This window comes from Alligator mississippiensis, chromosome 2 (genome assembly GCF_030867095.1).
Source record: "Alligator mississippiensis isolate rAllMis1 chromosome 2, rAllMis1, whole genome shotgun sequence".
In the NCBI taxonomy this organism is placed as follows: Eukaryota; Metazoa; Chordata; order Crocodylia; family Alligatoridae; genus Alligator; species Alligator mississippiensis.
In genome coordinates, this window is record NC_081825.1 from 121,650,126 (window position 1) to 121,666,077 (window position 15,952).

The 15,952-nt window shown below is 42.2% G+C and overlaps 1 long non-coding RNA gene across 3 annotated transcripts in view; it reads right to left on the reverse strand.

Moving 5' to 3' along the window:
* Positions 1-934: 934 nt before the first annotated feature.
* LOC109284826 (uncharacterized) overlaps positions 935-15,952 on the reverse strand; it is a 36,407-nt gene continuing 21,389 nt past the window's right edge. Inside the window, exons 5-6 of one of the 3 annotated variants that reach the window (XR_009459533.1) lie at positions 2,561-2,657; positions 935-1,139 (exon numbers count right to left, since the gene is read on the reverse strand). This is a non-coding gene — a long non-coding RNA (uncharacterized LOC109284826). Of the gene's footprint in view, positions 1,140-2,560; positions 2,658-10,765; positions 11,916-15,952 lie in introns of those variants that run through there. The other 2 variants (XR_009459532.1, XR_002092415.2) reach the window with 2 other exon arrangements.

Below are 15,952 nucleotides of genomic sequence, written 5' to 3' on the forward strand. Positions count from 1 at the left end.
AGATAGGAATAGAGCATCCTGCATCAGTGAAGGGGGTTAGACTAGATGTCCTTTGGAGTCCCTTATAACCCTGTGAATCTGCTAGGCTAAACAGTGATCCCTATAAATCAGTGCTGAAAATGGAATCCATTGAGGGAATATGAAACTGGAAGGAAAAAAAGAGAAGAGGCAAAAATGTACCATTTTATAGAAACAAACCATAAAAATATTAAGATATGGCTTGAGGCAAGGATCAGGAGGCAGGGACTCATAACAGGAGATAAGGCAATTCCTTGTTCTCCCTTTCATACTGTTTTCAAAGTACAAAAAGATCAGAGTGAGAATATTTTGAAATGCGACAATTGCCATCCTCTGCATTCTTCTTTGGATTATTGATTCAAAAACTATCATTATCAATCCCATGGGGTCCAGTTATTCACCCAGTTTAAGTTGGCACAGAACTGTTACTTTGTGGATGCTGAGGACAATGCCTAAGATATTGGAAGCAACAGAGCTGTGCTGATTCATACCTATTTAGGAGCCTGGCCTTGGTTTTGTATGTCTTTTTCTTGTATTCATGTGTTTTCCTTCAACTTTGCACATAAATTACACTGCAACTGAAAGACTTCATTCATAATGATGACTGAGCCCATTATGATGTATACGCTTGTCACAAATTTGCCTGGACTGTTCTCCTTTAAATGCTTCCTGATTCAGGCCTAAATCAACCTGACTCACTTTTTTGTAATATGTTCCAAGTAAGGAATAGCCAAACGTTAATTTTTGGTGATCATCTCAAAACTGTGACCTAATTAGTAACCCAGCATTTTAAGGGTGTGTGTCGATGAAATGGGGGCCCTAAATCGAAGCGCTAGGTTTTTAAAAACACTGCTTCAATTTAGGGTGAAGTAAACCCCTATGTCATACACCCACCCGTGGATTTACTTGCCTCTCTGGTGGCCGGGAGGGGAGGCGAGCTGCTGGTGGGCGGAGTGGTCCCTTGGCTGGGTGGGGGGTGCTGGTGCTTCCCACTGTGGCAGCAGTGGCCTCCCTAGGCAGCACCCGCCTGCAGGCACCCAGCTCGTGTGGTCCCGGGAGGCACCGCAGCTGCAGAGGGAAGCACTGGGCCCCCGTATAGCTCAGGCAGGCAGGCAGGCAGGCTGTGGGGAAAAGAAAAAAAAAGATCAGGCTTGCCTCCTCAGAAGAGTTTTAGTTTGCTGTGCCCCAAGTAATTTAAGATGCATTATGCTACAGCAGCAAATTTGCTACAGTGGCTGGAATTACTGCGCAATACACTGCCAACATGTGCAAACACCAACACCATTAAAGTGGTGCAAAAGCATTTAACTGGCTTTAAAGTGCTGTGCACACATGCCCCTCATTTCATCTACAGATGAAAGTGCATAGTAGGCACTTCAAATACTTGCTCATACTCGGGACTCTTCCTGAAATTCTCATTAACCTTTGGGATGTAAATAGTAAAATTTGAATGTGGCTTTCAAAATAATCTGAAGTTAGGCTTACAAGTTCATAAGCACAGAGGGGCTTGTTTGTCAGAGTTTGAATCCCTGGGGAGAGGCTTGCTGTAAATCTCAACATGGCATTGATTTTCTCTCCATAGAAGTGAAGTTTCTATTTGGATTCTGCCATTTGTTACCCACAACACGCTGAAAAGTAGATGATTGTAATTTTCTGTCTTAAGAGCAGTTCTATAAATACAATTCAGCATTCAATGTTTTTTGGGAAAATGTAACTGGAAGAGCTATGTGTGTATGTGCTCTGCTCCTGTGAGTAAGTCTTGCTGAGAAAATGTTGCCAAAACGTATATTTTTCTATAGCTTGTAAATGTGTTATTAGAAGCCATTTCAGCAAAGGATTATTCTACAAAAAAGTGAATGTAAAAAGAAATGGTAGGCAAATCAGCAGCTGGTTTGCTAAATAAAGTGAACACATTTGTATTCTTGCTACTTCTAAGCAGGACAGCATCAGGCTATGCAACAAAAGGAGATCACAAAACTGAGAATTGTCAGCTCTCTGACTGCTGTCAATATTGTACCCACTGCTTTATGGCTCTTATTGCATACTATCAGAAACCATCCACTGCTTGATATAATAAGGGATAGATCATCAACTTGCATAAAGTGACATTGCATAAATCCTTTTTTACATTGTGTTCAGGGTAGCTATTGCAGAGAATAGTTACCAGCTAAAATTTTGGCCTGTTTTTTAAAAAATAGCTATTGCCCATACTAATTTTAATTGTGAGTGAAAAAAAAGAACCACTGAGAAGGAAATGGAATTGTAGCATATCCTATTAATAAACTGTCAACTTTACATGGATATGTACACATTTTAAGTAAGCAGATTTAATAGTGAAGTTTAAGATGCACAAGAAGATATGGTATAACTGAAGTAGATCCATTCACCATTCATGTTTTCTAGCTTGTATAGTTTTGGAAAGATCTTTCTGGTTTGGTTTGTTTGTTCTAAGGTAGCAGAATAACACTTATCCCACTTACTTCAAATGTGTACAGTAAAACAATCTGTGCTGTAAAAAGACATTAGAAAAAAGTTTACTTACCACTGTTTTTCTTTCAGGAGTGGTGAGCCTAAAATATTGTCCAACTATGATACCTCAGCCATCATACCATATAAGTAACCATTGTATGATGAGTTCTCTGAAAAATATTTTTAAGAGAACCGGGCCATTATCATGGAACTGTCATATCATGGAAGTAAACACACGGCTGAGATGGTACCATTGATGCGAAGGCTTTGCATTCTTTGACAATAGGTAGATGCTATCAAGGGATGGGATCCATCTCACCAAAATGGGAAAGACCATCTTTGGGCAGCATGTGGACAACATAGTAAGGAGGGTTTTAAACTAGGTTCCTGGGGGGTAGTGAAAAAAACCATCTAGTAACAGAGTAAATAATCCATAGGGGAAGTAGCTCAACTGTGGAAAAGGGCCAGAGAGCCACAGGACAGCAAAAAGTGATGCAAAAGGGAAGTTCGTAGATTAGAATGCAAAATATATCTGATATATGTATACAAGCAAGATGGGCTGGGATCCACAGCCTGTGAAAGTACCTATCATCCAACTGGTGTTACAGAGACTTGGTGCAACAGGTCTTATAACCGGAATGTCAACATTAAGGACTGCTTTGGAAGGACAGGATTAGGAGAAAAGATGGTGAAGTTACCTTGCATATGGAAAAACACATGCATTTGTTTGTGGGTGCAGGAGGAAGAAGGTAACAAATCAGACTGTATTTGGGTAAAGATAAAAGATGATACAACAGTGGAGGTTTATTACAGACCACCATGTCAGGACAAAGTGGTGACTGAGGTATTCTTCAATGAGATGACAAAACTATCTAAAACTTACGACGTGGGACTGGTGGGAGACTTCAATTTTCCAAATATCTGATGAAAGAATCATACATCCAAACAGAAAATGTCAAGTAGAAATACAAGTTTCTAATTTATGGGCAGGACAACTTTCTGATTGAGAAAGTTAAAGATACAACTAGGGGATCATCTATCTTGTATCTTGATCTGACCAATACAGAAGAATTGGTGGAGGATGTGAAGGTGATGGGAAACTTGGGTGGATCTGATAGAATTTATGGTCCTGGTCTTGGGAAAGCATGAGAGCAGCAAAGCTAAAACATTGGATTTCAAAATGGTGGATTTCAACCAGCTTGAGGAGATAGTAGGCATGGTGCCATGGGAGGACAGACTGAAGAATAAGGTAGCCCAGGAGGGCTGGATGCTTCTAAAAGGCACAGTATTGGAAGCCCAAACAAGAAGTTATTTCAATGCAATGGAAGCACAAGAAGAATGGCAAGAGATCAAAGTGGCTGCACAAAGAACTTCCAGGACATGTCTAATACAAAAGGAATGTATACAGGCAGTGGAAAGATGGGCAGCTCACCAAAGAAGCATACCAGGAAATAGCAAGAATTTATCCAACTTACAGTCCATTCATCCAACCCATACTTAGCTTGCTTGTGAGACTGTTGTGAGGAACCGTATTAAAAGCCTTGCTGAAGTCATGGTACACCACATCCACTAATCTGCCTGCATCCACAGAGCCAGTCACCTCATCATAGAAGGCAATCAGGTTAGACTCGCTTGGGACAGTTTGGATAGGGATGATCCTGCCTCAGGCAGGGGATTGGACTAGATGACCTCCAGGAGTCCCTTCTAACCCTGCTTTTCTGTGATTCTATATTTTATTACTGCCCCCCGCCCCCCCCCCCCAAGAAAAAAAACACAACTCAAAATGAGATTAAATGTTAAGAAGAAGTTTCAATTGGGATCATTTTACCAGGGGCCGCATTCACAGAGGCTTCAGTTCTGAATAACCATTGTGAGTAGAAACTATTTTGCATGTCCCATACTACCTACATGTACAAATACCAGTTTGACTTCACAGCTTGGAGGTATATGGTATGTTTTAGATAAAATGTACTCCTATGTCTAAGGACAAGACAAAGCCAATCACTTTTGGGATGCTACAAAACTGACTCCACAGGAGCAAATTTTAGAGGTGGTTAAAGCTCTAAAAGATAGAGACCCTTAGGAAATTTGAATGACATGGAAAACTTAAAGGGGTTTAAAGGGTTTATATTTAAATAGCATAATTTCCTCAGTAGAAGCAATGCATTCTGCAGAATACTGTTTATAAATAGATGACTTGTTTAGTCCCACTAAAGGAGGAAGATGCTCATGGTCAGTACAACTTTGCATGCTTTATCTTAACATGAAAGTTTTAATTCCACCTAAATATGAGAATTCCCATACCCTGCTTGTACTTGAGGTTGTGTTGTGCAAATCCTGTGGACATCTGAATGTTGATTACCTTTGTTGACTAGGGGGAATCAAAGAAGCCATAATCAGTATGCAGGTGTCACTCAGAAGAGAGTGCATATTTCCTCAGATGGGAAATATTAAGAAGTGTCATTGAATCAAAAATATCTGAATCTGCCAACAGTACTGGGTACCATCTGGATTACATAGGATTAAGCAATGGATGCCACTAAATGAAACAATAGTCTTTAATTACTCCCAAATACTCTGAAGGGGAAGTCTTGTCAAATTAGTTATCAGTTGATATTTTTTCCTCATATTGTTTTTGGCATTCATTTATTAAACAGCAGGAGCTCTAGCCCAAAGCTTCCAAGGAGAATTGGTGTGTAACTGCAAGCAGATGTTGCACAAAGAATGGAATGCAAAGTTGTTTTATAGGAAGGAAGTCATTTTTTCCAGGAACTAATTGTTATTTGACAGAACTAACCCTGTAAGTCAAGCAGTTTCCTGAAGGAACACTGGGTTATTAAGGCTCTAGGATTCACATTTATATAAATATTCTTTAAATGCCTCCTCTTGTTGGAGATGCTTACTGTCCCTTGTAGAATGTAACTCGTGCTAATATGTCCTCTGATGGCTGTGCAAGGATAGCAGGCCGATCTTCTCTGACTCCAACTTTCATCAGCTACAACAGGTAGTCCACATCCTTTTGTGTTTGAGTCCTATGCCTTAGTCATGTTCACAAATGGTAAATGTTTTCGCCTATCCTCAGCCTTTTTCAATCCCCTTTTAATGCTGGCCAGGGAGTTACCGGGCTTCGTACCATGTCCCTCAATCAAATTCAGCAACCCAAATGAAAACTTGAACAATCCACCCGTTCTGGCCTTGAGTTTTTCTCCCTGATATCTTTCCTAGGTTTCCCCAATTTTCTCTTAGCCAAGAGTTCCAGTCCCCATTTATACATAGGAATTTACAACTCTCATAATGTTTCAGTTTCTTAGAAATTTTGCCTGTAGTAACATGTTAGGAGAGTGGTTAAACTGTTTCATATGGCTCTAGAAGCCTTAGTTCACATCCTGATTTGCACTTATGTTAATGGTTATCCACAGCTGTAAATAAGTACCTAGCTATTCAAGCTGGGGCATAAGAAGTGGCTGGAAGTGATGCTGGCCATCTTACTTCCTTGCATGCTGTTAAGAAATTATATAATTTACCTAGCCCAGTGGGCCTTCCTTCCCATCACTGTTGATCATGATGCCTTCAGCTTCTTGACAGGTCATTCACTCTTAACATCTTCTATTTTTGTCTTAGCAAGGGATGCTCCAGCCTGGGTGGCTGTTCTCCAGGGGTCCTTTCTTCTTGTGTGGAAACTAGCTGACACTGCTGCATTTTCAGGGTGCACACCTCTGGGATTAGGTCATAATTTCATTCTTCAAGGACCTGCAGCCTGATCTATTGATGAGGGTCAGTTATTTGGATGTATGTCTCCCTACAATTGCAGGCTAAGGAATATATACACTTAACTACCTTCAGATAGATCTCCCTTTTCTGGCTCTGTCCTCTAGTTTTGTCTCCTCATGGAGATAGGAAATGCATATTAACAAATAAGGATCATCTTCTGGACCAAAAGATGACCTTTCCAGACACCTGTCTGACAGATTCCACCAAACTTCTGCCACTACCTCCGTCTCCTTGGTTTCCTGTTCCAGCATAATCTGATCTACAGTGGGTGCATCTACATGTTCAATAAATGCAAAGCAATAAACTCTGGAGCTTACTGCTCTGGAGTTTATTGCTTCTGGGTATGTTGCTTGAACACACTTCCAGAACCACAGCACATTGAGCTGGGTTGGAGCAGCACTGGTTGGCAGGAGACCCCAGGAGTCAGTCTGCCAGGCAGGGGTTGATCTCCCAGGCTCAATGTGCTGCAGAGAAGCTGGCTGGGGCACAAGGAAACTTCAGTGCAAGGTTAGCTGCCAGGCAGCCTCTGCACTGAAGAACCCTCATGTCATAGCTAGCTAGGACAGCATCAACATGTGTGCTGCTGTGGAGTAAAAAACTCTGCAGTAGGATAGCACTGCTGTATTTACAAGTACTACCCTGCTGCAGAGTTAATTAGTTTACTCCATCCTAACAGGGGCACATGTGTAGATGCATAGCATTTACTATGGATCTAATTAGTCAACCCCACAGTAAATGTAGATGCACCCAGTATTTGCTCTTCAGCTATCTTCAGGACACAGTAATTAGGTGCCAAGATCACATAGTTGTTACATCACTACCCAGGGCAGAATCTCCTGTAAGAAATACTTGTTCTGGAATCAGAAGCTATAGGCTTCTAGGAACCCTGAGCTGTCCAGAATTGCTACTTTGACTAATAGGACTTTGCCTATTCATCACTAATCATGTAACATGTTCTATTAGCAGGGAGGCGATAAGGACTGCTCAGTTTGACTCTTCCCAACTGACTCCTAATCAAGGAATAAGCCATCTTGAGCTGCTCTTCAACCAATCTAGTAATACTTCCTCTTGCCCCTGGATCCAGCTGTTTCTTTCAATAACCTTTCCTGCTTTCTACTATTCCCTATTTCAGGGACAATCATTGCATCTATATTATCCATAAAATATGTATTGGCTGGTGAGTCAAACATATATTTTGCTTGCTTTAGATCGGATAGCAGTTTGTCCTCTTTTGACACCCCCCTGCCAATCACTACTGCAGCCTGGCAGTAGCCTGTCTCTTCTTGTGATCTGATGGTCTAGCCAGGTCAGATTCAGCCCCACTAATTGCCTGCATCAGAAAAATCCTAGTCATAAAACTATGTCCACAAGGCTGTATATTTTCTGGCTCGCAGTTTAACATAAGGATCTATTTCTATACAAGGCTGACTTCTAGCATACAAACATGCCCTAAATGTCCAACAAAGGAATGATAAGCCACCAAACCCCTCCCCACCCCTGTTCAGGTACTTTTATCCACTCTTCATTTTATTTAGAGCAGTGGACTTCTTTATTTAGAGCAGTAGAGTATTTCTCAGTGAAAATCAAACAACTCAAGAATTTGAATCAAAAAACTTTTACCCTCCCTGGCTTGAGCCTCCCCCCTTCCCCACCTCTCTTTTCCTAGGTCTTTCTTGTTCTCCACTCTTTTTCAAACTTCCGACTCCCAATGATGTCCATTTAGCCCCTGCACAGTTTCTAAGACCTCCTACATAAGTTCATTCTTTTCTTGAAGTTTTTTTGAGAATTCCTCCCTCCTAACAGTCTCTGTCCAACCTTTCCTACAAAACACCTAACTTCATAGATTTCATAGACATTAGGGCTGGAAGGGACCTCGGAAGATCATCGAGTCCAGCCCCCCGCCCAAAGGGCAGGACGTCAGCTGGGGTCATAGGATCCCAGCAAGATAAGCATCCAGTTTCATCTTGAAGGTGTTCAATGAAGGCGCTTGAACAACCTCCGGTGGCAGGCTGTTCCAGAACTTGGGGGCTCGGACAGTAAAGAAATTCTTCCTTATGTCCAGCCTGAAACAATCTTGTAGTAGTTTGTGACCATTCGTCCTCGTCATCCCTTGGGGCGCTCTGGTGAACAAACGTTCCCCCAGATACTGGTGATCACCCCTGATAAACTTGTAGGTGGCCATCAGATCACCCCTGAGCCTGCGCTTTTCCAGGCTAAAGAGCCCCAGGGCTCTCAGCCTGTCATCGTAGGGTCTGCTTCCCTGACCCCTGATCATGCGCGTGGCTCTTCTCTGGACTCTCTCAAGCTTCTCCACATCCTTTTTGAATTGTGGAGCCCAAAACTGGACGCAGTACTCCAGCTGCGGCCTCACTAAGGCCGAGTACAGGGGGAGAATGACGTCCCGGGATTTGCTTGAGAAGCATCTATGGATGCAAGCCAGCGTTTTGGTCGCTTTACTAGCCGCAGCATCACATTGCAGGCTCATGTTCATCTTGTGGTCAATGATGACCCCCAAGTCTCTTTCTTCCATAGTGCTAACCAACATAGCACTGCCGAGCCTATAAGGATGCTGCGGGTTTTTCTTCCCAAGGTGGAGAACCTTGCATTTATTGGCATTGAACACCATCAGATTTTCATCGGCCCACTTGCTGAGCCTGTCCAGGTCAGCCTGGATCACCCGCCTGTCTTCTGGCGTGGATGCTTTTCCCCAAAGTTTGGTGTCATCGGCGAACTTGGCCAGTCCGCTTCTGACTCCAGTGTCCACATCGTTAATGAAGATGTTGAACAGTATGGGTCCAAGGACAGAGCCCTGGGGGACCCCACTGGTCACAGGACACCACGATGAGTGACTTCCATCAATTACTACCCTCTGGGTCTGACCCCGGAGCCAATTTTCCAGCCAGTGGATCGTGGGGGACCCAAGGCGACAATTGGCCAGTTTCTCCAAGAGACGATCATGGGACACCAGATCGAAGGCTTTTTTGAAGTCAAGATATATGACATCAATCTCATCTCCCTTGTCCAGATGATAGGTCACCTGGTCGTAGAAGGAAATGAGATTGGTCAAGCAAGACCTACCCGCAACAAACCCGTGCTGGCTATCCCTTAAGATGTTGGTGTCGGCCAGTCCATCATACTTGCCCGTCATACTCTTCCAGAGCCTGGCCACACCCTCCCTTCCAGGTACGTTTATTATGGAAAAATAGGGATGGAAGGGACCTCAGGAGATCACATAGTCCAATCCCTCCTACTCCAGGTAGGATTATCTCTGTCTAAAACACCTCATAGAAGTGTTTGTTTAAGATGGTCTTAAAAACTTCCAAGGATGGAGCTTGTACAATCTCTTTAGGTTAAACTATTCTAAAGTTTAACTACCCTTGTAGTTAGAAAGTTCCTCCTAATATCCAACCAAAATTTATCTTATTGTAATTTAAGATAGCTCTCACTTTTTCTTCAGTATTAGCTTTGGCTTTATACATCCTTTGTGGTGTTAGTGATGACTGGTTTTTAAACATTATCATGTTTCAAACACCCTAACTGCTTAGCTGACCATGACAACAGGCTGAAACCAGATGACATGAAGAGAAAATACAAAAGGATTGCCCATGAAGGGGATTTAGGCCAAATCTCTGTATGTAGAGAGGAAAACTGATGAGTGTAAATGAATCATAAAAGCAGTAAGAGGCTGCATCTTTGAACATTTTCAGAAGTGAAGTACATAAAAAGATGAAGTAATTACTTAAAGTGGGGGAAGTACAAGTAATAGAATGGCAAATGGACATAAGGGTTGCAATGTCTTTTTATAATTTACTATTATAGCTAATTGACTTCCATTCTACAAAAGCACAATGATACTTTTCTGGACCAGTATAATACATATGCACTGCTGGGCATCAGTGCAAAAGCCCTGTAATTATTTCTATAAAGTTATAGTTTGGCTGCTCTTGAAAGGGGAGAAAAGAAGAAGGAATTATTTTTTCATACATTTCTTATGTCCACAATGTCAATAACTTACAGCATTACAATGAAATTCATTTTAAATGATCACACTAGGTACTGGGCAATTCGGTTGCTTTTTTAGAGATGGGCTTTTAATTAAAGGTCAAACAAAATTGTACTTGGAAATATTTTAAAATACCTGCTTAGACCAGGAAATTGCATATTGGGGATAATTCTTAATTCAAGCTTCACTGCATTGTTCACAATAATTACCCCTTGATGACAGTGTGATTAATGTAACATATTGTTGAAATTCATTTATGTGCTTATACAGTTCAAACTTATCCTCCTTCTTCTAGTATGAACGAAAACTATCTGTGAGTTACCTGACCAATTATATCTATGCAACTCATATGTAAATTTCAGGCATTCATTATTGTTCCTAACAGTAAACTAGACATTTGAAAAATATAATACTTGGAAAAAAAGCCTCTCTCCTTACTGTATATTTGTCTACCAGAAACACCACAATACTCACCAAACGGTTATCAGCAGAATTTTTGTCCTATTAAATTTTATTATTTTGTTTGCATAGGAATGCACATTTTTTTCAAGTTAAATTCTTCTTTATTTGTACAGGAAAAATGTGTCTTCTGCAGCACAATCTACAACTATCTAGCTGTACCAGAACAATAAAGGCCTTATAAAGTTAATCATATAAACCATAAAAATAAATATATCCAAATGTATAGAGTTTTATAGGTTTCATACAGTAATACTTGTTACAAAGCAACAGCATTTAAAATGTGGAAAGTCTTGAAAATTAAAATGATTAATTACTGTTTTAAACAACAATATTTGTTGTTAGTATAACAATATTTGTTATACTACATATTCTGGAAATAAGTGTTTTAACCCAACTTTTCAACATGATGGAATAATCAACATTTAAAAACAAATCTGTATTTCACCATTTTAGTTTCAGTTAAAAAAGGAACTTTTCTTTCCCCTTTACTCTTAAAACCTCAAACAAATTATTGGTGCATGCAAAATTTTGTACTATATTTAATTTAAAATTATACAAAGCATTCAGAAAATCACTTCAAGCATATAAGTAGCCCCAGTTTCCCAAAATGAGAAGAAAATGGCTTTCACAATACCAACATTGTTAAACTAAATCATAAATATTTATTGACAGTTAATACTAGGTATTCCAAAGTTTTAAACAGTGTTCAAATGCCCTTTACTTGAACTCAGTTCAAAGTCTCTGAGGACATAGTCCATAGAACTAAGCTGTAATTGAATTGTGAGTCCCAGGACAAACTGGATGAGAAAGTATGATTACAAAAAACTCCTTGAAAGGGACAACTTTCTTCCTTCAATATTCTTCAACTAAATGTCTTCAAAATGAACCAGATTATTCCTTGATCAGTCATCTGCCTACTCTTGGCCAAAGTCCTTGATGCAAAGGATTCCTGTGTCCACTTGTGCTATACTGAGAATGTATGTGGCCAGCACACCTCAAGAATCTAGAGTAGGGATTTGTGCAATTACAATACAACCGCAAAACGGTAACCACTCAAATCAACAAAGCCAGCTCCAACTCCACTCTGTGCTGCTACAATACCAATCCCAGGACAAGGACAGCAGAGTGTCTCTGGTTGTTACCTGTAGCTCCTGGCTTGAATGCCTTAGGCATACCATTATTCCAATCCCTCCTGGAAAAGGATAACATTTCACATTAATCATGAGGGACAAACCTGTCCTGGCTTACAGGCAACACCCCCAGTCTCAAATGGTGTCTCTCAAGCAATAGGCTACCCAACTCCCCCACACGCTGAAGCACCAGGCCTTTCATTGGACCAAGATACCTTCTGTGTCCTAACGTTAGGAAGACCACATCATCACTCAACTAAATAACATGGATTAAAACATTCAACATTCATTCACTTGAAACTTCACCAATATCATATATTCCATCAGATGCTTATAGTGACATTGCATCACTGACCTGAGGGTGGCTGTTCTTTTAAAAACTGATGTAAATGGGAAATTGTGGAACAAGAAATCATCCACAGACTGAATTGTGTTAAGTATGGTTTAAATAGGAATTACGGATTTTTATCCCATTACCTGGATTGTTTTTTGTGACTTCTTTGTTCCTATAGGGTTACTGTTTGTTTGTTTGCCTCTCCCTGTACTTTTCCCTTTCTCCCTCCTCTTTTTCTCTCTCCCCCCACCTTGTCTTTTGTATTCTTATTTCTCCCTCCTTCTCATACACTATTTGTTGCATGTCCTTTCACAGCATGTGATAAAGTGAATTTCAGTTTGCAAAAACTTTTGCCACACACACACACTACTTACTGAGGATGGCAACCTGGTTTAGCTGATGATCTTATAGACTAACCAAAGTAGATATATTGTGCGACCTACTCTCAGATTGACCTCCTGGCTTCCTGATCTGGCTTGTCCCTAGATTCTGTTTGCCCCTCCTGACCCTGATCAACAGGTAAACAAAATTTTTGATTTTACTTTTCCCCCCAACCCTTTGAATTTCTATTATAATAATGTACTATATCTACTTTGGTTAGTTTATAAAGCCATCAGATATCAGGTAAACCACATCACTATTCTCAATAAGTATCCAGGATCTCTCATCCCTGAGCTGCTAGACCAACTAAAAACCACCCACATGCTTGACCTGTAAGGGGAATGTAATGTTTTGTGAATTATGGCTGGCAACGAATAGAAAACCTCTTTTTAGACTCAGCAGGCACGTCCAAACATGCAAGCCCTTGCGCTTGCAGCAGCTCAGATAGAAGTACTGCAAATTTGAGCCAGGGCTTTTTGCCTCAGTACATGTACTTGGACATGCACTTTGTTGTGGAACAAATTGTGCCACTTGGGGCAAAATAACCCTGCCTGGCTCCTCCTGGATCTGCAGCCAGGGGGACCTAGAGCCTGTGGCCAGCACCTGTCCTGGCCCCATCAGTACAAAAAGCTGTCCTGACAAGTAGATTCAGGGCTGCTTACTCTCAGGAGCTTCTGGGGACCAGCCAGTTGCTCCTGGGGACACTAACCTTTGTGCCAGCTGGACTGCCGAAACAGGCCTGAGAGTTCCCTGCACCCTTTACCCACTGCAGCAGTCTGGCAGTGGGGGCTGCTGCCTGGCTGTGACCTGCTGTGCACCTGCCAGACCCAGATGAGGCATCTGCCCCTCTGGGCTGCCAGTGGGCTGTGGCTGCACAGTTGGCCTTTGTACTGCCATGTGTGCCCCTGCCTGGCCATCTGGGTAGCTATTGCCCAGAAGATGTTCTGGGTGTGTGGCCTGCTTTGAACTGTCAAAGCATGCCATCCTAGCTCCAATTGGCCAGGAGGTCAGCCATAGACAGATGGGTCCAAGGTGCCAGCTCTGAGCAGGCAGGATCCTGCCACTGGCCTCCCTAGCAGGAATTCTGGTGTTATCCATTTGAAAACTGAAAAATCCCTGATAAAAAAAATCCCAAAGTCACTCTGTAAAATACCCCAAAATCCATGTTCCTCCAGAATTAAAACAAAATACCACTATAAAAAGAGAGCGAGAGAGAGAGAGAGAGAGAGATCGATCGATCAGTTGGGCAATGTTTTATTGATAGATCTACAGTGTTAAAGTAATTTGGAAGACTACCAGTGTCTCTATCATAATAATAAAGTGAACTCTAAATACATGTTTTATGAATTCATGAATACATGAATATATATTTTCTGCACCTCACAGGGGCCATGCCCCCCCCCCAGGGCTACAGCTCCCCCTCAGGGGATACCCCCCCCTGCAGGGCCCATATGCCCTGTCCCATCCCCACTTGCTCCCCCAGCCCCCTGGATTGCTGCCCTGCCTGGCCCCATCCCCCACCAGCTCCTGCAGCCTGCCTGATGGCTGCCCCCTCAGGTCCCCCAGACTCCCCAATGGCTGCTTACACCTGGTCCCATCCCCCACTGCACCCCCAGGCCCCCAGCCTCTGACTTCAGCACCAGGGCAAGGGCCAACCTTAGAGACACTCTGTTAGCCAGAGTGTTTCTATGGAGGACCCAGCCTCTGGTTGCCTTAGGTGGCCTGAACATGCCCTGCCCCATTTTTTTTTCTGTGCAGGTTTTTTTAACCCCTATCCAGGGGTCTGATTTTGCAAACTTGCAGCATGGGGAGCATTTTCTCATTCCTGCACATGCCTCTTGCAGTGTCTCAAAGGAGTTTAAGATGCTGCAAGAAGTATGTGCAGGCTCGTCTGGACGTGCCCAGCATGGGCACTTTGAGTATTTAGTTATGCCTTTCAGACTTACCAATGCCCCAGCCACATTCCAGCACTTCATTAACAAGGTGCTATGGGACCCCTTGCACCAATTTGCTATCATTTACCTGGATGACATTCTGATCTTCTCAAAAGACCCTGACCATCACATGTCTGAGCAGTGCTGGAGAGTTTGCACCAACATATCATTTTTTGCAGAGTTGGAGAAAAGTGCCTTCAATCAAATCCTCACTGAATTTCTTGGTTTTATTTTGTCCCTAAGGGCTTCAATGTGGACCCCTGGAAAGTTCAGGCCATATGAAAATGGAAGGCACCCAGGAATGTCAAGGAATTCCAAAGATTCCTGGGGTTCACCAACTTCTACTGGCAGCTCATCGCTAAATTTACCCAGGTGGTAGCCCCACTCACTGCATTGCTACTTAAAATGTGCAGTGTTGTTGGACTGTGGAAACCCATTGAGACTTCAAGTAGCTGGGGAAGGTCTTTATGTCTGCCATGTTTTGGCCCATTCATATCCAATCTTGTTCTTTGCAGTGGAAACAGATGCCTCTAGCACTGTAATAGGCATGGTACTCTCACAATGGCAAGACCAAGAAAAGACCTTGGACCCTTGTGCTTCCTTCTTCTGCAAGCTTACCCCAGTGAAACAAACTTGGACCATGAACTCTTGGCCATAAGAGCAACTTTTTGGGAGTGATGACATTACCTTGAAGGGGTGTGTCATAAGGTGCAAGTTCTTACTGACATAAGCGTCTTTCAGAAGTACTGAATACTAAGGTGCTCTGGTAACTTTGGTTAGAATCACAGAATCATAGACAATTATGGTTGGAAGGGACCTCAGGAGGTCATCTAGTTCAACCTCCTGCTCAAAGCAGGACCATCCCCAATGAGATCATTCCAGCCAGGGCTTTGTCGAGCCAGGCCTTAAACTCCAAGAATAGAGTCCACAACCACTCCAGGTAAACTGTTCCAGTGTTTTACTACCCTCCTAGTAAGAAAATTCTTTCTAATATCTAAGTTAAACTTCCCTTGCTGCAATTTGAGACCATTGCTCCTTGTTCTGTTATCTGTCACCACTGAGAACAATTTAGCTCCATCCTCTTTTGAACTGAAAGGGAGTTGAATGTTGCTACTAAATCCCCTCTCAGTCTTCTCATCTCTAGACTAAGTAAGCCCATTTTCCTCAGTTTCTCCTCAGGTGTCATGTGCCCCAGCCTCTTAACCATTTTTGTTGCCCTCTGATGGACTCTCTCCAACTTGTCTGTATCCTTTCTAACTAGGGGGCCCAGAACTGGACACAGTACTCCAATGTGGCTTCACACAATAGAGGGGAATAATTTCTTCCCTCAGTTTGCTGGCAAAGCTCATACTAATGCAGCCCAGTATGCTGTTAGCTTTCTTGGCAACAAAGGCACACTGTTGGTTCATATTCAGCTTATTGTCCACTGTAACCCACAGATCCTTTTCTG